The sequence below is a fragment of the Scomber scombrus genome, chromosome 10 (assembly GCF_963691925.1).
Source record: "Scomber scombrus chromosome 10, fScoSco1.1, whole genome shotgun sequence".
Classification (NCBI taxonomy): domain Eukaryota; kingdom Metazoa; phylum Chordata; class Actinopteri; order Scombriformes; family Scombridae; genus Scomber; species Scomber scombrus.
The window spans coordinates 17876822-17902429 of record NC_084979.1 but is presented as its reverse complement, the minus strand read 5'-3'; the positions used below and the strand labels follow the sequence as shown (position 1 = coordinate 17902429).

At 40.9% G+C, this 25608-nt stretch overlaps 1 pseudogene; it reads left to right on the top strand.

The window, feature by feature from the left end:
• Positions 1-25608, top strand: part of LOC133987916 (ERC protein 2-like) — a 128843-nt pseudogene that overhangs the window by 54682 nt on the left and 48553 nt on the right.

The window sequence follows — 25608 nt, the reverse complement described above, 5'->3', positions numbered from 1 at the left end:
AATAGAATAAACTTTTTCTCTCTTTATGGATCCAACCATAATTGTTTTGACCAGAGCCTTACAGTGGAGGCTTTCATTGCAGCTCATCTTTGAGATGCCAGGCCAGAATGGAAGACATTACCGCAGGAAATTGAAGAATGCAGTCAGTGGCTGAGTGCACTATTCAGTGTCTAGATTCATCTTTTCGATGAATCACCGGTCAATGGAATAATTTCTTTTTGTGGTTCTTTGTTACCACAAGGTTTCCTAGTTACAATAGTCCAGACAGGTACATTGTGCATCTGCGATTTTCAAGTCCAGTCTAAATTGTTCTGTCTCTGATTGTTATGTATTTGTTTCAAATCAGTGTGTTGCTAATATGGTGCCCTCTGTTTCTCTGTTCCTCTCTCTCCAGATTGAGAACCTGTTGGAGCAGTTAAAGGATAAGGACAAACAGCTGACCGGGTTGAGGGAAAGGGTCCAAGGCCTACAAACTGACTCCAGCAACACAGACACAGCCCTGACAACATTGGAGGAGGCCCTATCAGAAAAGGTACACAGGATAAAGACAGGGTGAAGATAAAGGTTAAGCAGGACTGAAGTTCAGGGGCGATGTTGAGAGAGATGCTTTGTCTGAAGGGTTACTGTGTAGATGGTGTGAAGAATAATGCGTGCTATTGATGCAGAGGCTAGAACTTGTTTGTCCTACAATAAACTCTCACAAAGTGAAACCTTTAGACACCACTTGGTCTAGAACTGTCTGGACATTTTTACCCATTGAGTCACACTGGTCTTTCAGGAAGTTGGTATATGGCATAAGGCTTAATAAAGTTGCAGGCTTTGCTATGACCCACTGTCATAATTTACTGACACAGCCTCCTAATTTATAGACCTTGGACCACACTAGATGAGGACCTGTCTGAAAACAGTGACGGAAAGGAGGTACTGGGAGAAGGAAGGTCTAAGGTGAACATAGACAGAGGATAAGTCCTGTCTGTAACTGTGCTGAACATAGGGAGGGAATGATCTATAGAATAAAAGGAGGATAGAAGTTTTGAAAGGGGGAGGAATGGAAGGATGGAAAAGAGGAATGGCAGAAGAGGCACAGCCCTGATGGAAGAGGTGGCCTCAGAATTAAGGGAGGGAGAGGTCAAGGAATGCAAGGGTGGAGGCAGAGTAGAAAATGAGTAACTTCTGCAAGCCATCTGAAAGAAGAAGAGAAAGAACAGAGCCGGCAAGAGAAATACAGATAGAATGTATCGGACAGGGATGAAAATTCAGTAAAAGACAACGCAGCCATGCACATATGGAGAGTAAAAATCAACTATGATTGTAATATAAAGAGAGAGATATCGCAGACATGATGTACTGTCAAGTCTCAATGGGACATGTACAGCCCAGGTCCAATGTTAGTATAGTATCAAGTTTGTATTTAATTGTTCTCTGTGGTCTACACTGTTCAATTTGATATGATATTGGGATTGCTTTTTTAAAACTGGATTGACTGGTCTCCATAGCCTCAGCAAACAATAAAACAAGTGTTATGCCCCTGAATAATGGGAGGAAATGAGCACAAGAGTCAATGATAAATATACACATTACTCTGTAAAATATATCAACAAATTCAAAATAGACATCACACTTGGGGCAGTTGCAGGTTCTAACGAGCTGGGGCTGTGATTGCCACGTAGACTTCACAATATTAGACAAAACTTTTTCAATTCAATTCAATTCAATTATCTTCCTCCCTTCCAATGCTCATTCACACATACATTCACACACCGATGGCACAGCCACTGGGAATAATTTGGGGTTCAGTGTCTTGCCTAAGGACACTTTAACATGTGGACTGGGGGAGCTGGAGATCGAACCACTGACCTTCTGATTAGAGGATGACCCCCTTTACTTCTGAACCACAGCCGCCCCAAACAACGTTTATGAATTGTTAATCATGAATGAATGATATTTTTAAATCTTTTTAATCTTATTACAGACCATGAATTTACCATCTTTTAAATAATGCTATGAGTAGGCTATATTATCTTTAACTTGTCACATGACCACAGTTTGAACATACAGTAAAAGTGCACTGCATAACTGCCATGTGAATCCAGGTGCACTAAGCATACTTACAGAACTCCACATGAATGGATGGCCTGGATATTGGTCATAAACATTCAGCATTTGTTGTTTTCTGGCAACATGAGAAAGCATCTGGTCTCCATAAAAGCCTCACCTCAACACTACTGAGCTAGCGAGCCGCCGCTAACCCTAAAAGATGAATGGCCTCACTGGCCACTGTGGTGTTTTGTTTTCAGAAGAATGCATAGCATTTCATCGCACAGGTCATCTACCCAATAAAACCCCACTGATTTTACAGTATTCCCTGGTTAGTAAGTTACTTTCGAGAAGTGTGGAAAATTCTCCTCACCCAAAAAAGTTGGAATGCTGATGCAAATTCTTGCTCTGAATAATGGTGTTTTATTTTTTTTGTGTTTTTGTTTTTGTTTTCCTGGTTTACACAAGCTTTTAGAAATGTGTTTATGAATTTGGACTCATGGCTACAGAGTGCCAACGATTTCTAATTGGAGACAGGCTTCACACAAGGCAGGTTTGATGTTATATACTGTACTGATATGACCATGAAGATGTCAAATCTTAGTCTGGCAGTGTATACATTTTACCCTGAACTGACTGGCTTCATTTCAGAGTGACTCCATCGTGCTTAGCTTTGTTACATATTTAAAGCTGTTGCTAGCACACATTTGCTGGTAGTATTCAACAAAATGAATGGTTTGGCAATGCAGTCTAAAAAATGGTTTCCAATTTACATGTTTGTTTGTACTGGAGGCTAAAAGATGGATGCTAGTTTACATTTTGCTGGCACTCGCTGCTAGTTAAGAGTTTATAGAGTTCCCAGTTAGGACAGATGTGGATGTCAAGCTGTACTGCTTGTCTTTCAGTGGCTGCCTCTTTTTTATGTGTTTATGTGTCCATGTGTTCCAATGTACACATACTGTTTTTGAGTATGTTTGTGCCCTTGCATTTGTCTTAATGTATTTCTTATGCAACATTGCAGCTTGTCTTTGTGATCTTGCCTGCCAAGACTATATTTGAATTAGGAGTTATATTAGGAGTTAACAGATGAATCTAAAATAGCTTTCCATAACAAGATCTGAGTGATGTGTTTAATGTTAAGTTGGAACTACACATGAAAAGAAATAAACGCTGCTTGCAAGATTTCAAAAGGTGACGTCCAAATCTGATCAAAGTTCAAACTATTTCATCTCCAAACATTACATCTCAATGTTTGGTCAGTGGTTCAGTGGCAGATGTAACATTGGTGCAGCCAACAAAACATTGTTGATAAAAAAATGAATGTCTTTTTACACTGTGTTAAGGGCTTTGACACTGATCATGTGAAAGCAGCTTAAGTGGAGTCAGATACAGGGTTGTTTTAGTTTGTTACTAATATGAACCGATATGTGTGCTCACACTGCTGTGTTTCAATAGTGAGTGTGTGTGTGTGTGTGTTTGTCTCGGACTTATGAGGCTTACTGCCCTTACTATTTTCCTTGATTGTGTTGAATTTTATTTAATTGAACTGCACTTAAATTTCTATCAATTCAATCAAACATCTCCCAGATGTCAGTCAATTAGTTGCCTATGTCAGCTGATGTGTGTTTATATGCGCGTTCTGTTTGCAACACATGGCGGACTGATAAAGTACATAGATGTTTTCACTTAAAATTATCCTTTATCAACTAAATTTGTTTTTGTTGCTGACAGACTTTGAAATGAAGAGCATAATGGCACAATAAACTGGAAATCCCTTTTTCTTTGTCGGTCCATCTGTTTACCCAAAAACCACTTCTGATGCAGCCTACATATAATTCAGCTGTGATGAGGAGAACATTGGCGAGCTTTTCAGACTTTGTGGTCAACACAGGGTGTGTGTAATGTGTTTACAAGAGTGAATGTGTGTGTTGCTAATCACACACCCTGTCACAAACCTGCTCTTGGAGCCATTCGCTAGCCACATTACTGTGGTTGTAATTAACAGGCTGGGTCATTGTGCCCATGTCAAGCCCTGTTTTTTAGTGTGTGTGTGTGTGTGTGTGTGTGTGTGTGTGTGTGTGTGTGTTTTCCCGTCTGTGATATTATGTATATTGTGTTGTGTTTACGTGTGCTCCACACTTAAGTTTCATAGAGGCAGGTTTTATTATCTTATCCTGGTCTCTTTCCCAAAACCTCAAACATCCTAGAGATATTTCATAAAGTGGGGAAAACACCCAGGACCTATTAGCCATGTGGTCTCTCTCTCTGTCTGTCTCTCTCTCTCTCTCTCTCTGTCTCTTTCTTGCCCTCTCTTCCAAAGACCACTATGCAGTGCTGTGCTGTGCCAGGTCTAGTTAGTGGCTGTATTTGTCCAATTACCCAGGGGTTTAAAGCTGCCAATCATGCGGCGATGCCACATCGTAAAGCCTCATTGCTGAGCTGTGCTCTGTGCCTAAATAAACACCTGAATAAACACCTTGATAATCACTTCAGTCCACACCTAAACACACACACATTCACCTTAGCACACACCTACTACACACACCTTCCATGCTCTGCCACCCATGGCGTGGACATGGTCTCAGACCAATGCCCAAAGACATGGTCCTCCGGCTGTCCAATGTAATTAGAGAAAAGAGAAAATTACAATGTATATATTCCAACCTGGTTTATCAGCAAGTAATGTTGAGTTGTTAGGAAGTGATGTATAGTACTGTTCAATCCGTTCTCAATAAATCTGTCTCTGTCCCTCAACCATTCAGTTCCTTCTGCTCTACTTGGCTCTGATTTCTCTCTGTCCCTGGTATTATTTATGGTGCTATTATTTATGACGGGCATTTATGAGTTTGTCTTTGGCCGCACTTTGCAAAGCAGGCTATTGAGCTTATTCAGCAAGACTGCATGGCTAAAAAATTTCAGTAATGATAGGGAAGACCTGTATCACACAGGGCTGACATCTTTTGCACTTTGGAAGCAAAACAACATCCATTTTATAACATGTCTTAAATGTGAACACAGTTTTATGCAGATTATAGCTATTTAGGCCTTTGACATATCATCACATATCACACTCATCAAACCTCTCACTAATCTTTTTCCCCCATCTCCCTATCTTAGGAGCGAGTGATTGAGAATCTGCGAGAGCAGAAGGAACGGGAGGACAGGGTTCGGCTGGAGGAGCTGGAGCAAATGAGGAAGGAGAACCAGGAACTGAAGGACAAACTCTTAGCCGTGCAGCCCCAGAAACTGTCCCAGAGTCAGCCTGCTACCCCTGTGCCGACCCAGAACCAGAGGCTTGATGGAGAGGTCTGTATGGGGAGTGGTTTGCACATTTGTGTGGTCAATAACACCTGAGTAACAACTGAGGAACAACTAAAACACAGGATTGAGGGAGATCACATTAAAAAGTGTGTTTTGTGTGTAGTATAGAGTGATGTTTCATTTTTGGTTATTGTTGTAATCACTTCTTAATATAACATGAAAGTTGAATAATCCCAAAACAATATAACACACGGGTGAAACAGTGTGCATGTTGATACAAGCAATGCACACACTCAAGATTGATAGTCTGGTATGTGTGTGGACTTCAGACAAACAGACATCAATATTTCATCGCCATCTACATCATAACAGACTTGCACATACTGCACCACTTGTGCCAAGCTCTAAAATAAGCCTAAAGACAAAACTGACTTCCACAGACATCATGAAACAAATAATCACAAGTACCTTTCACAAAACCCTCTACTGTTAAACATTTGAAACAAACATCATGACACTTTATAATTATTTTTTATTGTACAAAAAGAATTAGAAGAATTTACCTTTACAACCACTCTGCAGTGGTTGTAATGTGCTCCTTGTACCCTGTATTTACACTGCTAACTTATACAGTAATAGTAATTCCACTCTCTTACCTCCCTGTGAGCATCTACACTATTGTTGGCAACTTGCTAGTGAAGGGTGTGCTTGCACTTTGTCCCACTGGATAAAGGGATGAATTAAGAGAGAGTGATTTATGAAGGTAAAATATCCCTCTATCCCTGTTCAGGTGCCAAGTAAGAGGCCTTGCTGTCTTTTTTCCTCTTTCTTTTTCCTCTCCCAGGCTTACAAGCCAGGACAGACTCTCGTCTTGCCAGAATTTATGAGGATGTTTTCTTTTATACTCATAAAAATAGCATACATACATCTTATTCCTGTGAAATGATATGATATGATAGATTGAATGTTGACGCGGCACCACATGAAAGGGACAGCAGCTCAATGAGTCTTTATAGCGAGCAGATTCACTCCCCGACAGAAGTGTTGCCATAATTGGACTATTTTGTGTACTCGGCAGCAATCAGACCTGTTATGTAAACGTAGAGATTCTTCAAAAAGAAAAAAAAAGGTTTGCGTGTTTATATGAGCTTGTGTGTGTGAGTGTCTTTCTCTGTGTATGCCTGAGCATGCATGCCAGCACAAAAACAACTGTGTATGTGTGTGTTTGTGTATTCATGGTGTGTCATAGGCCACTTTCAGACACCGGACACATTTCAGACTTAGGACCAGTTAATTGGAGGCAGCTTGTTTTGGGTCAGTGGTTTAGGTTAGGGTTAGGGTTTGGCAAGTCATGCTGATGGTTAGAGTTAGCGTAAGTCTCCAGCAAATGAATACAAGTCCATCTAATGTCCCCAAAAGTGACCATGGTCTGTGTGTGTTTGTGCACGAGTGTCTGCATGTGTTCAAGTATTTTGGTGTGTTTGATCCTATTGTTGTGCAGTGGACTGTGACAGGTTGTGAGGCTTTAATACGCAGTAGGTCAGAGGTGAAATGACCTCCACTCTAAGATGCTCCCTGGATTAGCCAGCAGCATGCTGAGCTAAGAACAGGGAGTGCAATGCAAAACCCCATGTGCAGAGTGGGCTGAAAGCAAGACATGAATTTCAGATTTCAGTCAGGGCCAGCACCAAAATCTTGTTTTCACCTTGAAAAAGGCACCCGAAGCAGGTCCGCAATCATATCTTTATCTACCGATCTTGCTGTTAAATCAACCGCCATCACCTTTCCAGAATAACAGACAGTGCGTCATCACGCACCTGCCCATGGGCCAATCAGCCAAGCTCATTTGAATGACGACGCCCAGGCCAGCACTAGAAACTCTGCTTGACTTAGGGCATTCTGTCAATAACACATCAAAATTTGATTGGCTGATGATACAGTCACTCAATGTTACACACCCAATAGCAGCGTCCAGCTCGATCAGAGGCTAGCAATGCAACTACTGCTGACCCCAGCACAGGAAAGGAGCTGTGATGCGTTTATAGGACATAGGAGATTTGACAACGGAGTAGCAAGATCAGTGAAGGTGGGACTCATATCTAAAAAGGGACTGCCTTGTTGTGACAATGGCCGTGATTGGTGTGTGAACGATAAGGTATGCTGATTCAATCAGCGGCTGTCAGTTGATCACTGCTGGGGCATATGACTTCTGTGTCCTGCATGAACTAACACGTTGCTCCATTTCAGTCAGGAACACTAGTCATTGATTAAACCATTTATTGCGACATATGGAAATACAGTTTTTCTTGGCGCTGAAGGCTCCACTCTAAAGCCCCGTTTGCACTGCAGGAAGTTCGGGGTAATTTTACTGTTGGTTATGGAGTCTCCATAGCAGGAACCTCCCCCGAAGGACAATCTCCCGGAACTTTAACGGGGCTAAACGAGTCCCTGCCTCGGGGTAGGTATTCCGTTCGGCCCCGAAAAACTCCTGGGTGGGGCTCGAGGTTGACTCGGGTATACGCAAGGTGGGATGTGACGTCAACAGAAAGCGCAAAAATAAGCAGGATTTTAAAAACCCAGCAGAAAACGAACAGTAGTAGAAAGCATCTACACTGACAGAAACAAATGTACACAAACCAGAAACGTGGCAACCAGCTCAGCTCCTTCCATGTTTACCTCGTTTTCTTTGTTATGCTTTTGGCGCGTCACCTCGGTGACATCACGGTCAGAGTCCAGTGGGTCCTATCACCGCCCTACTCTGCTATGTGGAGACACAACGGCCTAGAGGACAGAGTGAGAGGACGTTCCTGTAAAGGTACCGCCTCCTAAATTTTACCAAGAACTTCCTTAGTGGAAATGGGGCTTAAGATGCTCCCTGGATTAGCCAGCAGCATGCTGTGCTAAGAACAGGGAGGGCAAGCAAAAATCCCAAAAACAAACATGGAACCCAACGCCAAGCCTAGATAACGCCCATGTAAGCATCAGCCAGACTACAGATAAATAATGTGTAGCAGCAAGTATGCTGCAGACCTCAGAAATTCATTGAAGAATTAGGACGCAGCATGCATCCTGAAGAGGCCAGTCTACTGTTATGTAAACTATGTGAACTATCAATGTGAAGCAGCAAGCATGCTGCAGACCTCAGAAATTAATTCTCAAGAATTAGGACTCAAGGACTGCAGTACCCAGGGTTCTGTGCGGCGTGACGTTTATTTTTGTTATTTCTCTTTGCATTGTTATTGTATATTATCTCTTATAGGTGACATCTTAAGATAAGCCCAGAGTGGGTTTCTACCTTACCCGCACATGTTTTATTTTTATTTTTAATATTTCTCTGACTTTTATTTTTGTGCAAAAAAACTAAAACGTCAGTCGGGAGCGCACTGATGACAGTGATCGTAGCAGGAGCCAGTTGTGGTGCTGAAGTTGAAGATTCAAAAAAACTGCTGGAGCGAGATTTTTGTAGTTGGAGGCGGACATCCACCTCAGGTAGGGATGATTGAAGAGATGCTGAGCAGAGCGCCGAGAACGGAGTGTCATCTGATGCTCAGTATGTGGTTGGAATTGCCCTTTTAGCCGCGGTGCTAATGCTAGATGGAGTGGAGGCAGGTGTATTTGCCCTAAACCTAACATTTACAGTGGTGTCAGGGCAGTTCTTCTTTGACGTGCAGTTGTTTGAGAATGTAGGAGGGAATGACAGGAAGAGCAGATTGGTCTTGAGGTTTGATATGAAAATTCAAAAAACTCTTCTTGGCTGCCCCTCAAAGAGCAGAAACATTGCGGCAGAAAGTCGAGGATCTTAACCACCGCCAGTTTGTAATGGAAGGAGGGAGCTAGACTGACAGTACCGCTGTCGTCTGCTCCTTCTCATCTTTTGGTTTCAAAGACACATCTTCATCCATAACAGATCCATCATCAGGCTCAACATGCGACATGACGAGCGCAGAGATAGTAAGCAATGAAATAACGCAGTAGACGTTTTTAGTTTTCATACCTTGAAAAAAGCTTTGCCAGCAGCAGCAGTGTGAGCAACGGTGTAGCAGGATAAGTGTGGGTGGGTGTCAAATTTATATGCACCGCCTTGTTGTGTGACAATGGCTGTGATTGGTGTGTGACTGATAAGGTATGCTGATTCAAGTGGCTGTCAGCTGATTACAGCTGGGGGCATATGACTTCCGTGTCCTGCATAAACTAACGCGTTGCTTTATGTTTTGCTATATAAATTCATCCAGTTTGAAACAACACAATACAACATGCTTAATTGCTATGATAAATATACTCAGCAGATCCTTGTGGCTGTTACTTGTGTTAATGCTACCAGAATATACTGCTGTTACTGGATGAATAGGTTGCATTTTCACAAGGTCAAACATTTTATTTTCTGTAAGCCTCATATATTTCTGTATATCAGGCATGATATACAGAAAATGTTTTAGAAATGGCTGCATTAATCCAATAATGATATGGTTTTACCACCCAAATAAGTGTCCTCATTTGACATTCATCACAAATATGAATAAGTTTATGTTTGCCATCAGGTCGTGTACTCACAGTGGCCTACTCACTGTATCTGCAGATGTTTGTATTACTCACTCTGTCAAGCTGTTAGCGGAGCTTTTTATCTTGACCTCAGAGCTCTGTTGACTTCACTGCATCCTCATCCTCTTCCCATAAAACAGTATTTGTTGATCCTGAGGTTAATAAAGGACTTCTGGAACTAAACACTAGCTCTTCAAAGAGAAAAACAGTAAAGAACCTCAGGGAAGGCAGTGACCTTTCCAAAGCGGGTTGGCTTAAATCAGCGAGGAGGCACCACACCTTAACTGACTTTTTAATCCTATTGAAAAGACAGTTTAGTATTTTCAAACCTGTCCTATCATCTTACATTTCCATTTTTCTTGCTTTTTTGTTGTTCTCGGTTGTCTTTTTGATCACAATATGGCGACAAGACCAATCAGACAAAGATTTTTGCACTGATAGAGCAAGTATATGAGGACTGATATTACCTTTAGGTGTTAAACCTTTTTTTTTTAATGCTACCAAGTCTCTGTGCTGCTGGGTAGTCCCTGACCAAACGTTAAATAACCCAGTGCAGAGCCCGCTGGCCGCACATATTTAACTTATTTGTAATATTTACACTAGAAAGAAATTTCCAGGAATGATAATAATAATTTCAATAACTATATATGTAATTTTATCTCAACCGGTCTTCCCCCTCCTGTCATAATATCACTAATTCCAGTTGGACCCGCTGTTCTCTCAAACCCCGCTTTCCTCTTTTCTGTGTTTTCCACAGAAAGAACATAACAAACTCTAGTTCACTTAGGGCTAATGCATTTTTTACTTGCTAAGATTGGACTTGATGTGTGTGGACGAGTGTATGGGGCTAGTTGTAGAAGTAATGGGGGTGAGGAGGAGGTAAACAATGATTATGCTTGCCGTTCCAGGGAGTCAAGTGTTTCCTTTTTTGCACATAATTTAACCATTAGTATACAGAGACAAAATCATAGAGCTCTTCAAGGTCACGTTAATCACACATGGACACACACACATGCTGTCTGCAACTCAAGTGTGTGAGCAATACACAATACAATAGGGTCATAGTTTGTAATAATGTCATCATTGACATTTTGAGTGGATGTTATTGTATATTTTAACATTTACAAATGTGTTCCCACATTGTGCATGCCTGTTTTTTAAGCTGTGTCCATGGCTGTATCGCCCTTATGCAGGGGACAACTTGAACATCTTGTTATCTTGTGAGTTTGTTACAATTAAAAAGAGGCATTTGTTCAGATCAGCTAGTGGTAATAGTTAGCAGACACTCCTTGGAGATTTTCTAATGACTCAAGCAGTCCCAGACGTATCTAGACCTGACAATAAATTATTCAGTGAGTATGTGTGTGTGCCTGTGTGTCTGTGTGCGCATGTGTGTCTGTGTGCCCGTGTTCACTTGATGATGTTTAAACGAGTGGTCTCAGCTGTCTCAACAAGTTAAACAACCTTTGCAAACACAGTAGACAGAGAGAGGTAAAGACCAATAGAAAGAGGGAGAAGTCGAGTGAAAGATAATTCTAGGTTACAAACTTCCTCTGGGATATTTTTCTCAGAGAAGAAAGAATTCATCAGTGTTTTTGTTTTTTTCAACATTTACTTAGAAAAAAAAAATTCGAGATGCTTGGTGGTCTCATAAAATCGCAGCCAAACAGAGGTAGACAGTAATTTTATAATGATAATGACTGAACTGCAAACTCTACATGAAGGATGCCCCGGGGAGGCAACTGATAGAAGCAAACCACAGAAAAGCAGGCAGTAGAGGAACCAGGGGGTGATGAAGGGCTGAGAGCGGATGAGGGTACAGATTGGTTCTGCTTCAGCTAGATTGTGACCTTAACCACATATTCAGGATTGACTTACCTTTTCCATTTCAGGCTACCCATGTGAGATGATCTCACATGTATATAATTGTCAGTGTCCAATCTTTCAGTTTGAGATGACATTATAATTTTAGGAGTATCTTTGCTACTTACACTTTATTTCTTTCTTCTTTCTTTTATGTTTCCCTTCTGTTTTCCCTTGTTTTTACCAATCTGTAGGTGCCAGCAAAAGTAGATCCGCTACCAGCATTGAGCCCCACGGTAGGTTCTTTGTTATTTTGTGCCCCTTGTTTCTGTGTGTGTAGGTGTGTGTGTGTGCAGAGCGGCCCTTTGCGGACATTCAGCCTGTCTCAGCATTCGGTTGCCAAACTTGGCTCAAAGTTAATCAGTCTGGGCTGTATTTTGTCAAGCTTAACTCAACCTCCATCAGCCCTACCTTCACTTTTGTCATCTTAGCTTTACTTGGCCAGCCTGAGGTGCCCTGTCAGCCTCTATTTTGCACTGTCAGTCTGAAATGTATGTTGCTAGCCTCAGCTGTAGTTTCAGCTGAATTCTTACATTTTGCATACTAACATATTTGCATATAATACCACTGTAATGTTATCATACTATGCTAACAGTTACAGTCTAACAGAGGTTATGCTTATATAAATATATTTGTTGCACAAGTATTGTTTGGAGGTTCAGCTTCATGATTATGTTGCCCATTTTATTAATACATTTTGAAAAATCACGGTAAGTCTTGTGTTGCACAAAGTATTTGAAATGTGCCAAAGTTGTGCATTACAGAATATACAAATATAAGTTAAAAACTAAAATTCAAATTTGCTGACAAAGGACAGCAGAGGGTGATGGATGTTGAGATAAGTCTAACAAATTGCAGCGTACACTGAAAGTTCAGCTAAGTCTGACAATGATCAAAAAAAGGGCAGTGCTCCAAAAGTTGAGTCTGATTGGTCCTAAACTGGCACCTGTATATGTGTGCTGATCCTGCACTAATTGTAATCAATCAATCAATAAATCTTTATTTATACAGTATAGTGGCAAATCACAACAAAAGTAATCTTAAGGCACTTTACAAATAGAGCAGGGCTAGACGGCACTCTTTAAATTGAATTTAAAGAGATCCCACATTCCCACATGAGCAAGCACTTGGCGACAGTGGCAAGGGAAAACTCCTTAACAGGAAGAAACCTCAAGCAGAACCGGGCTCTTGGTGGGCGACCATCTGCCTTGACTGGTTGGGGATGAGAGAGAGAGAGAGAGAGAGAGAGAGAGAGAGAGAGAGAGAGAGAGAGAGAGAGAGAGAGAGAGAGAGAGAGAGAGAGAGAGAGAGAGAGAGATTATCTTTTATCTGTCTGTGCATATCTACTTCCTCTGTGTGTTCTGTCTCCCCTTTAAAGGCCCAAAACATAGAAGAAGCAGTGCGGAAGTGTCCAGACATCACAGATCGCCTGAGGCTACTGGAGCAGGAGGTGGCTCGCTACAGAGAGGAATCTGTAAAGTCACAAGCTGAGGTGGAGAGATTAATGGCAGCACTGAGAGATGCTGAGGTGGACAGATCGGGCAAGGAGAAGAAGATTGCTGATCTTGAAAGGTGAGGGTCAATAATTCAGTGACATTCATATTCATGACAAGACAACATCTGTGTGTCCTCAGAGCGCAGTGTCCTTTCAAGTGACCGGATCTTCGTAACATCTCGATTCATTCCTAAGTGCTCTATTTATAAAGGAGTAATCCACAAGACGTAAACTGTCTAGATTGTGTCCTCCCACCACTTGAAACCACTTCCACGCTATCATGCTTTTTGCCTGATGTAATCACATTCAAGAAATGCATACTGTGAACAATGTACATGTGTTGCTTTTAACGATTTGGCTAAATGTCTTGTCATTTGTTTTTGTTTATCAATGTCTGCAGACCTGGGTGAGTAGATACTAAGTGTTCCTGTTAAACATATCATCTAACTGCCGCCAACTCTGTTCGTGACCATTACTCTTTACATCATGCCGTGACTGTTTGGTTGGGTTTAAATTTTCCCAGGTATAAAGTTGGAAATTGGGGCATTTTGGCTTTAATCTGATTCCCAGGAATCTAAGATTTGACTATCCCAGTAGGACTGTAAATGTACGATGCATTTACAGCAAACTATCCTCATTCCTGTCACAGCAATAACACAATGAGAGCAGTATATTTTCTGACTTATATCGCTGGAGACGCACAGTGTGTTATGTTGAGTGCTTAAAAGCTGATTCATATCACATTGCTATCATGAGTGCTATCATGTGTGTTTCCTCTTATCACATTCTGCATTACTTTATATTTTGTGCTTTCACATATGAATGTGTTCAATCATCAGATAAATGTTTTGTTTCTGTCTTTGCATGTAGTTACTGTAAATTCACACAGTAAGTGTGTTTGTCTGTGTGTTTTTGAGCTTGCCAGGCAGGCAGCCAGCGGCATGCCAGTGGGAGGTGGTGTATCCAGGCCAGACACTGGCTGTTTATACTGCTCTGTTTATTACTGGCACAGTGCTACTCAATTATCATCTGATTTATGGATTGGCATGGTGTGTATATGTACCAAAATGAGTGGTTGTTAAGTGCCAACGCAGAGGTACTGTATGAGAGTGTGTGCGTGCGCAAGTGTGTGTGTGAGTGCGCACATGTGTGTGTGTGTGTGTGTGTGTGTGTGTGTGTGTGTGTGTGTGTGTGTGTGTGTGTGTGTGTGTGTGTGTGTGTGTGTGTAAAGAAAGAGATACATTTTTATGCGTTTTGATGGTGCATATGAATGAATGTGTGTCTGGACATACAGTACTGTGTATCTGAGCTTGTAGCAATACTTGTGTGTCAGCATGCATGTAAATTAAGAGTAGATGGTTTCTCAGTTGGGGGATCTCCATGAGAACACCATGAGTGTGAACAGTACATGAAATAACTTTTTTTTTAACACACATTGGCCCCATCAGGTGTGTTAATGCTAGCTATGGTTCTGAATAGTTTAGAATGAATCTGGATTGGCTGCATGTACTGGATCCAACACAGTTTCCTGCCTCATTCATTACCCGTTTTACAGACTCTCACTTTGGCACGGAAACCGTGTGCTGACTCACACTGTGTGGGAATGCATGAGCATCAAGTATAATAAGGATACGGTAGCTCCCGCAGAGTTTGTTCACACAGTCTGCTCTCTTTTTCCTTGTGTGTGTGCATGCGTCATGCCTCTACCTCCACCTTTATAGTACATGTGTCTGCTGCTCAAATGCAGCAGACAGTGTGCATATGTAAATTAATCTGTGTTTTGTTTCTGTGCACATACACTTGTCGGGCAGGACAGTTTGTTTGAAGAGTTTCTTTCCCCTCAGCTCGTACATCTTATCTAGACTGCTGTCTCATTAGTGTCAAGCAGGCACTCCTCTCAAGCTGAACCCTCCCCTCTGGTCAGCGTGTACAGGTCAGAGGTCACATGCAGGTTAGCAGCAGGTTATCAGAGGAGGATCCATTGCAGCCATGCACTGCCAATGTAAGCATAAAATGAATTCATGAAAGTATTAGCACATGAGCAAACCTGCAATTTGTGTTTGTGTGGCTGAAGTGGAGATAAGTGAGGCATCAAGATATTGTACGATAATCATGATTTTGTGAAAGTTCTGATTAAACAAAGCAAACACTAAACTAGATGTGTGTATATTTTACATGTGTGTGTCTGTACACATGTGGCATATGACAGCATGGGCAGACAAATGCCTGCATGTGCTGATTGGACTTGTGTGATGAGAGTGTATGAGTGTCTGGGCAGGAGATGAATGTCTTTTTAATAAGAGTGTTTCTGTTGGAACTCGGTCAGATGGCCTATTAACCACTATCGGGATGAAGACAGAGGAACAGATGAGGAAATAGACACTTTCTCATCCAGTTGGCAATGCAGCAGAGAGAGTCAAAGATTAATGCAGCCAGCAGGTCATTGTAATAAATACCTTCCAGCGTAGGGGAGACTCTCATAGCTATTTCATAGCTCACATCTCCTAGTGATCTACTATTAGTTATAAAAACATTAGGTAGTTTATGGTTGGTGTAGGTGTTATTTATAGCTAATCTACCCAAGTGATCAGTGACACTGAACAGGCTCAGCATCTGTATCAACACACAATCAGCTGTTAGCACTGATGCTAATAGTTGGATTTGTTAAGTAGAGCTATGAAAGCCATGGTCACTGATCTTGTGGAGCATTTTATTTTAGATACAGAGGACTGAAATGGACACAAATAATATATTTTGTAACCATTTTAAAGTTTGTAACATGATGTTGAGTCTCTAAAAAGACAAGAGATTGGTTATTTGAAACATAACAAGTTTTAATTTAATTCCAACATCAGGAGTCATTTAAGAGCTTGTTACATTCAAGCATCTGGAGTTGTGACAAAAAATCATACCAAAATGAAAGTTACAAAGCTTCTTTATTTCTTCAGACATTGAGTGAATAAAAATCCTTGTTTCTTTTTCCTTCACTCCTTCCTTCATAGCTATATATTATTACTGTAAATAGTGGAATTCTTATAGCCTTCTCAATGCTGTCCTATAGTTTGGATGGTTTCTGCGGTGATGTGGGGGCTAAACTTTGAAAAATAAATCAGCCTCCCAGTCTGACCATATCACAGCTACTGACGTGGTAAGCACTCTGGTATGTAAGGGAGGGTTTCAGGAAAAGGGAGGTGTATGTGAGTGCTATATGTGTGTGTATGTTCTTGCTTATGTGTACGTTTGCATGTGTGTATCTGGGTCGAGACAGAGGAGAACGCATGCTGGGCATTGGGATTGGCATGTTTTTGTTGGCTAGGAGGAATCGGTGGTTGTTGGCTGACCAGTATTCATACACTCACAAACAATCGCACACACATAAACACACACACGTATCACTTTGGGACTCGTTCCTATGACCACAATTAAACTCCAGATGTTGGAGGCATCAATCTTTTGAAAACACACACAATTTATGCATACACACAATCTCCAAAGTCTCTGTTGATAATATTTCAGCATGAAAATGTTTGTAAACAGTGTACATTTTTGTGTGTATATGCAGGTGTTCAGACAATTTAAATGGCCATTTTAGATTTGAACTTGACCTGTACACTTCCTGTTTTACTGCAGAAATGTCAGACATGTTACTCCTGCACCAAAGAGGAAGTGTTTCATCACACAAATATCAAATACATAGACAATACTCTAAACAAACAGAATCACAATTTCACAATTTCTTCCTGTTTAACCTATTCTTGGTTTCACTCTGTCATACACACACAGATAGTTTATCGGCACCAGTGAAATGCTATTTGCACTGCGATAAGACATGTATAAGCACCATAAAGCATCTATCAGTAATAAACAGACTTTGGCTGTTTGGATCTCTCAGCACTACATCAAGACAAGCGCCTCAGATAAAACTTCAGACTCCCAATGTTGAGCCAACTGCCTCACGCTTTCATAGCTCCCCTGTTTCTTCTCCTTCTCCCCACTCCTTTTCCAGTACCCCCTTCTCTTTACAGAGAACATTTATTTAATTCAGATTCATATCTGCCTCTTATTCCATATATTGCACAACCCTGAGTAACTGCCCTGGTGTGTCCCTGTCTGCTTGAAATCAGAGGATTTTGTTCCACCCTGTTGTTTATTAAAAGAGAAGAAGGAGAGACAGAGCAAGAATTAAGAGTTATGAAAGAAAGATACAAATCTGGATTTTTTTTCTTAAAAGGTTATTAATCCATCTAACTTCTTTTTTTAACCCAGGAAAGGATAACTGAGAATGTAAACTCTTTTCCAGCAACACCCTACCTACGGTTTCCCACATTTGAATCAGGGAGTACCTCAATGTGACTGCAGCTTCCTGCTGTTGGCCACTCAGCAGCTGTACCGCAGCCATTCAGTTACTCTATGTGAATTGCTCAAGGGCACATTGGAAGTAGTCCTCAATGGAGTTAGAGGATTATTTATTAGGGCCCGAGCGGCGACTGCAAGTCGCCTGGCGAAAGCCCTATTGAAATTGTAATGTTTATTATTATTATTATTATTCTTCCGACATTTCGTGCCCCAATTTCGCCCCTTTCCCAAATGCGAAAATGCTTATACTTTTGCACGGACGTCCGGCCTCATCCGAAATTCGATATTTTGAGGTGGTCGCACATGGTCGACGCAGAATGGCGGAATAGCGCCCCTACAAAGTCCAAAAATGGCCATAGGGAATTTTGCTAACTTTGTCCTATGCTCACAAAATTCGGTACACATATGTATTATACCCACATATGCAAAAAAGCCTCTTGACCTCATGACCTCAACCCAACAGGAAGTCGGCCATTTTGGTTTTGATTTTTTCCGCCTAAAATTAACTCCTCCCACAGCGTTCGCCCGATCAAGTTCAAATTAGGTACGCAACATCTCCAGACCCAGCTGAGCTTAAGTTGTGCTCTGCGCATCCGTAGGTCAAAGGGCGTGTCTGCCAGGGCTCAACTAACTTTGGCGTGCTCGCCATGTACATACGAGTGGCTCTCACGCCCACATACTTCATCTAATCAGCTTCAAACTTGCTGGACATGATGATGGCTCCGCCCTGAACGTCCCGATATATTAACTTCCCACGTAACTCATAGCGCCCCCCGGTGGTAACAGGAAGTTAACTAAGATTCATTAAAATTACATACTTTGCCCCATCAACTTCATTCAGAACCAGTTGGTGAAGCTACATTATGAAGACTGTGAAGCTACGAGTAATGGCGTCCGTGTGGCGACGCGGCGACCATCAATTCCTCGCCATGAAAATACGTTTGGCTTTTTGATGGCTTTATTGAACTCGTATCATCATGAAAATTGGTACACAGGTCCAGGGTGCCGACCTCAACGTCTCCATTCACTCATAGGCGATCTCACTCGTGTCGCCCCCTAGTGGAAACCGGAAGTGCTATATTTTACATCATCATTGTGCGATTTCCACAACACTTCACATGTGTAATCACTGTCCCACCCTAAACGCAACTGCTTGTGTTTTGTTACACTCTACTGCCCCGGGTTGGATGAACCATCAACCTCTCATAACTCCTTCATGCTTTGTCCAATTCACTCCAAACTTCACATGACTGATGAGTGGCCGCCCTGAACACACCAGACCACACCAGACCATATGTTTAACTACCTGTGACTGCCCCCTACTGGATGAACGAAACATTGCATTTTTGGCCTCCTTCCAGGTTTTTTCTCACTTTCTTCTTCACGCCACAGCCCCGCCATGCCTCAGGCCCCGCGGTGGCATGGGTGAGTGAGGGCCCGCCATCGCCGCTTGCGGCTTTAATTCATTTTATTATTGTTTATTATTCTAAACACTATCCAAGTTATAAGTTCCAAGAGAAGTATGTTCTATGTGATAAAAGATAAGAAACTTTATTGTCATTGCATAGCGAGATACAATGACATTTCGTTTAGCAGCAATCCTTGTAAAAAAGGAGAGGCAAGCAAGAGGAGAAATAGAAAAAAAAGCAGTCGAAGTAGCAGTCAGCTGCCCAAATGAACACTGACACATGGTTTTATGCTGTAATCATTCATCCTGTTCATACTGGCCATTAAGAAATTCCCACATATTTTCATACTTTTTTGATGGGAGACGAAATCCACTTTTTTTCTTCAAATATATTTGAAAGTTTACTTGAAGCTATTATAAGGTTTCAGCCATCCAATGTAGTCAATTTAAGTCACCTTTAAAAAAAAATTCCCTCTTTTTGTTACAGACCTTCCAAGGCAGCTGAACAGGAAAACATGTCCATTGAGACAAAAAGAGGGATTTTCTTTCTTTACTAAAAAGACTAACTGTGGAAGATGTCCACTTTATTTAACTAGCTGAGATAACTGAAGCCTCATATTATCTTCAGATTAACTTTTAAACACATTCTTGCTCAACCTCAATTTGCATTCGAGATGCATTTGGAGGGGAGCGTCTAATGGCCAGTATACTTTTTTCAATGTACATATGGGCACCACAGTGTTTTAAGACACTCTTAAAAAATTGTGAACCAATCCTTTAAAGGGGTAATGGAAAAAGTGAGTCAGAGAGATACAGTATAGAGGGAACGATGGAGAAATATGTATAAAGAGAGATATACAAGGTAAAAAAAACAGCTGTGCTTTGACAGCCAGAAATAAAGCGGAGCTGCTTATGTTGGAAGGCGGATGTGTGGAGTCGTCCAGGTGGAAGAAGTGAGAGGAAATGTGAAAAATTACTTATTACGCTCAGTTTAGGAAATGGTTGGATTCATGCACAGTGCTCTCTCTCTCTCTCTCTCTCTCTCACACACTCACTTCATCTTTCTAAGAAATGTCCCAGCAATAAAATATTTCTTTCCCCCCATGAATTTACTCGTTTTGGTAATCAACATATTACAGTTCTCCTTCATATTTTCCGCTCACTTGCAGCCCAGTCTGTCTTTATTCACACTCTACATGTCCTCATTTGCCTTCACAGCGGTCAAAACACTTACTTCATTTTGCACTGATGGCTTGATGCGGGTGTATCAGCTATCAAAAGGGACCAGCATGTCTGCTGGTTTATACACCTGTGCCAGTAGCAGCTATGTGTGATAGCTGATATGCCCTCATGGCAAGTTTGTTCTCCATGGACATGCCTTGGAGCCTATAAAAACACACACACAGACATCAAAGATGAGAATATAAACATATTCTTCCCCTCCTCCTTGCTGTGTAAATATCAGTGCACATGTACATATGTGTGTACATATACTTCATTCATGATAATAACAGAATTCAATGATAATCTTTATTTATGCAGCGCTTTTCAAAACCAACTTGTTAAAATGATTAAAAAAAACTTATAAAATCAACAGTGGAGTCGGAAGTCATTTAAAAAACTAATAAAGAACTAAGCTAAAGGCATGAAACGACAGGCTTAATAAACTGACCAGCCCAGTGTGTGTGTGTGTGTGTGTGTGTGTGTGTATGGGGGAGTAATATCAGATATAAATACTGATATAAATGTTGAGTACTCCTCTCTTCCTCTGTCTCTATTATAACAAACATTTTCTCAAAATTTCTTTGAAAGATACTGTTGTGTGTATATGTGTGTGGGTGTGAGTGTGTATTGAATTTATTCATCATCTTGTTAGATATATTTCAGATTAATTGCACACCAGCATTACTCATAAAAGCCGACACACACACACACACACACACACACACACACACACACACACACACACACACACACACACACACACACACACACACACACACACACACACACACACCATTTTAAGGGCCGTGATAGCAAATATTTGCCCACATGTGGGGGCAGCTTGTAGATTTTACCCAGAGTAAACACACCAGTGTGGATGTGGAATAATAATGTGGCGCTTTTTAGCAGCTGCTTGGTCACAGCCTGTTTACAGTGTTGGAGGGTTCTCTTAAGCGCTAATTTGTCACTGTCAACTCTTTTTATATTTTCTTTGTATTTTTCTAAAAAAAAAAAAAAAAAAAAAGTGTGAAGGCCAAACTGGGAGCTCAAAGAGTGTGCTTTGATTCTATGTTGAGTGTTTGTGGGGAGATTGTGTATAAGTGCAGCTGTGTGTGTCATTTTCATGGGTTTTGTGAGTGTATTTGTGTTTGCTTGTGTGTTCATGAATATTTCCATACAGTAATGTGCAAAAAGCTTTAGGCACTTAAAGTAAAGTGAAGAAGCTTTAAAAAAATAATGACATGGATCGTTTTTATTATTGTATCTTCATGCAAAGTTCAGCAATAGGAATCTAAAACCTAAATCTAGAACCTAAATCAAATCAGTATTTGTCGTGCACCAGTTCTCCTCGGTACACTTGCACACAGTTTTTCAAGGTACTCTAGGTTGTTAAAGCATTTTTCAGAACTTGTCACAGTTCTGTGGATTTAGGCTGTCTCAACGGATTAATTTCAAGTCTCTTAATTGCATCCATGTTTCCCTCACTTGAATCTCTTCCTTGCGTCTTAGTCCCTTCCACTGAGGATGCATGGAGAGATGCAAGGAAACCATGCAAGGAGAGAGGTAACAAGAACTATGTTTTTTAGAGAAATGAGCCGTACTTTCCTCTGAAGAGTCATGTGATGCGACATCCGTTTCTAATGATGGCAGCAGCAGAGCACAGCCTATACATCCTGGATCAGCTGTCAACCGGATTTAACAGCAGTGGTGACTTTTGATCAAATTTGTGTCTGCACACATGTGCACTGTGTTAATACTAATAAAGGCACACAGTTATCACTTCACTACACTGAATTTAAATTATGCAATTCACATCAAACCTGACACTCAGGACTTTTCAGCATGTGACTGAATGGAAATTGCAACAAATTATGTAAAATATAAATGTGCTTAAAAAGTATTTCTTGCTGACATACTCTGCCTTACTTGAATTGTATGCATAATAAAAGTTAATGGGGCAAATAACAGATCATGAAATGAAAATCTAAATGAAGAGTACTGTCTTTTGTTCTTTTGTTAATCAGACCGACAGATGTTTAACTAGATGCTGAATCAGAAAACAAATAAAATACAGGGAGTGATACAGATCTTGGGGTGTATCAGAGCAGTCCAATCAGCTGCAGATGGTAAAAGACTTCAGTGAAGGCTGCTCTTGTGTATCCTCGCTCATGGCTCCTCAGAGATCCCTCCTCGCTCTTCACTCCTCAGTGCAGAAATTAGAGCTTGGAGACTGCCTTTAACATGTAATGACTTCCAGTTCAAGTGAGGAGTGAGGAAATATCAAATAAGAGATTTGAGATGTACCCGGTGTCTTCTGTCTCTTCATGTAATCCCAGACTGACTCAGTGAAGATGGGATCAGGACTCTGTGGGGGGGCCATACCATCTGTTGCAGGAATCTGAGTTCTTCTTGTACTCTGGTTGTACTTTTGTGGTCAGTGTCATGCTACAGTTTAAATTTGGGACTGATCAGATGCCTCTCTGATGGTATTGCAAAACCTTTGCACTGCACCATGAACATATATTTGTGTGTGCCGAAGTTTTGGCTAAGTATGTTTGGTAAATGACAAGCAGCATGTCTGAATGTGGAGGTAAATACACAGTCATCCTGGCTGGTTGACATGCGGGTTCGCTCTGTAATCAACACCTTAGCAATGTGCAACACTGACAGCAGATTTATTATGTGTAAGTGTGTGTGTTTCTGGCAGTGTTTCTGGACTTGCATCAATTTATTTTTAAAAACACATTCCCTTGTGAGTGTTTTTGTCAACTGTAGGCTCGCCACAGAATGTGAGTTTGTGTGCTTGCACGTGCCTGCATCTGTGTCGGCATGTGTTTGTGTGTTTCGTTGTTGAAAGATTTACACAGCAGCATCTCACCTCCATTGGTCAAGTCTTGTCTTGTCCCAGTCAACCATGTTACTAAGACTACACACACACACACACACACACACACACACACACACACACACACACACACACACACACACACACACACACACACACACACACACACACACACACACACACACACACACACACACACACACACACACACAGAAACACACACATCCTTTGTACCTTACTGCTTTACTGCACACATTGTAGCTCTACTGTTAACCAATACAAAATGTAGGCCTTGTTTTAACTCTGAAAGAAAAATAAATTAAACAATACAATAAAGTAAAAATTATGTGAAAAATAATGCTTGGTATATACAGTAGGTTTCATATTTTTGGTTGTCAATATTACATTTAGTAGTTATCTCTCAGAAACAAAAGCATAAATAAATAAATAAATAGGGCCATTGCATATTGTGTACAGCATTTGTGTAAATGTATACATACAGGACATACACCATTGTCATATTGTGTGATGAAGCCTCTTGCTGTAATCCATAACTTTAATGATTAATGCAAATCTTTATTCAACCTCTCATTGCCTCTTTTCATGTGTTTCTTCATCTTTCTGTAACTGAAGGCAAATCAAGTCTCCTAACATCCAGAAGCAGATGGTGCCGGGTGAGATGAGGAAAGATGTCCTGACTGATGGACATCCGCACTCTTTATCGCAGGTTTGAATATATGTGTGTGTGCTCACATGTGTACACTCCTTGGCCTCTAATTTAGATCTTCATCACCTGTTCATCAGTTCACATTGGCTCAGATTCACTTCTCTTGCCCTTTTTTCCTACTTACCTCTTTTGCACACCACTCCTTAGAAAGTATTATTTTTTCCCTGTCCTCTATTTCTCTTTACATTTTGTCTTCTCACCCACTCTCTTTAGAATTTGGCTCCTCAGAGCAGAGAGACCCCCCACCCCCCAACCCCCACCCCTTCAGTGCATCTCAGAGTCAATCCTAAGTGGAAGAGACAGGCATTTAGTCCAGCAGAAATCAGCTCCATACACCTGCCAGGAGCAGCAGCACAATGGCTCAGATGGGAATAATAAAGGATTGAGTCTAGTCAAGCAGGAGAGAAGACCTTGATGTTCTTCTTTTTTTTGTGGATAAATTAAGTTACGTACCTTGTATAGTTGCATACTTACTTAGGTGTCAACATGTATGTCAGCTGTTTGCTCGATGGTCGCTGTGTGTGAATGCTTGTGTACTACCCGCAGAGCTATGCAGAGGTGTTAATATGGAGAGTGCAGCTATGCCAGGTTATTCCCTCAAGACAGATGAAGTAGAGTACACCTCTCTGTACCTCTCTGCCAAAAAGAGCCAGAGTCTGTTTTTGGTAGAGCTATTTTGTTATTTCTGTGTGCACTGGCAGGCAGCACCCAACATCCTATTTCCTCTTCTAAACAGTGTCTGAGTAGCAAACATTAATATTGCTACAACCTGGAAAGAGACATGAGGCCAGTGCCAGAAGGGGGTACAGGGACAAGTGCAAGGGAGTAGTGTGATTGGGAGATGACGTCCACAAAAAGAGTCAAAGGGATGTTTAAGTAGAAATGAAGTTTCAGATATTTTTAAATGTTTTTTTTAAATTTTATTTTAGTTTCTGAGGTATGTAATCCATGTTTTCCAAAATATTGACCAAAAGAAATACTAGTGTTAGAACAGATCCATTCAAGCTCAAGATCAAGTTTATTGTCATTCATCCATGTTTGTGGCAATACTGATATCAATATTTGAAAGTTTAAAAAGAAATCTGATAACCATATTGTGTTAATCAGTTTTCACTTTGTATTTTAAATAGACCCGCTGTAAAGTTCAGTTGTTAAAGAGTGATGACCTATATGTGCCCCAAGTGGGACATTTTACAGTTGAAAACAGACATTTGTCAGTGTTTTCTGGTGGACAAACTTTGTAATGATATTTTTCGCCTTTTCTTGGGTTACAGAGATGACAGGAAATGAAATGGAAAAGAGAGAGAGAGATGGGGAAAGACATGCAATAAACATTCTGATGTGAACCCAGGATGGTGGAGTTGGTGCCTCAAATTCCATTTCTGTATTGCAATTTCTTCTTTAAAAAAAAAAAAAGTCAGCATACTGTACAGTACACACTGATGCGATACACTGTATAGGTGATTAGTATGCAGTGTGTTTCAGGCTCTAATTCATGTACAAATCTATAGATGAACAAAACGTTGATCCTCTTTTGGAGCCAAGGTGCAAAAGAACAACACAACAGTCCAGATAAAACATTTGACAATAACAAGTCAGCAAGTCTCAGAGTGTCTTGTGTAAATAGAGCAAGTGCAGCTGTTCAGAATATGGTATGATATAGTAAATATTAAGAGTGTGATTAAATACAGCAGCAATATATCAAAAAGCAGCGGTACTGTAGAACAAAAAGTAAGATTACGCAAGACTGCCATTCCAGCTAACTATCTATAGCGGTGAGATGTGATAAATACAGTATGCGTTCTGCACATTGTGTTTACTCAGCAGTCAGGCATTGTGGCCTCGTTTGTGCT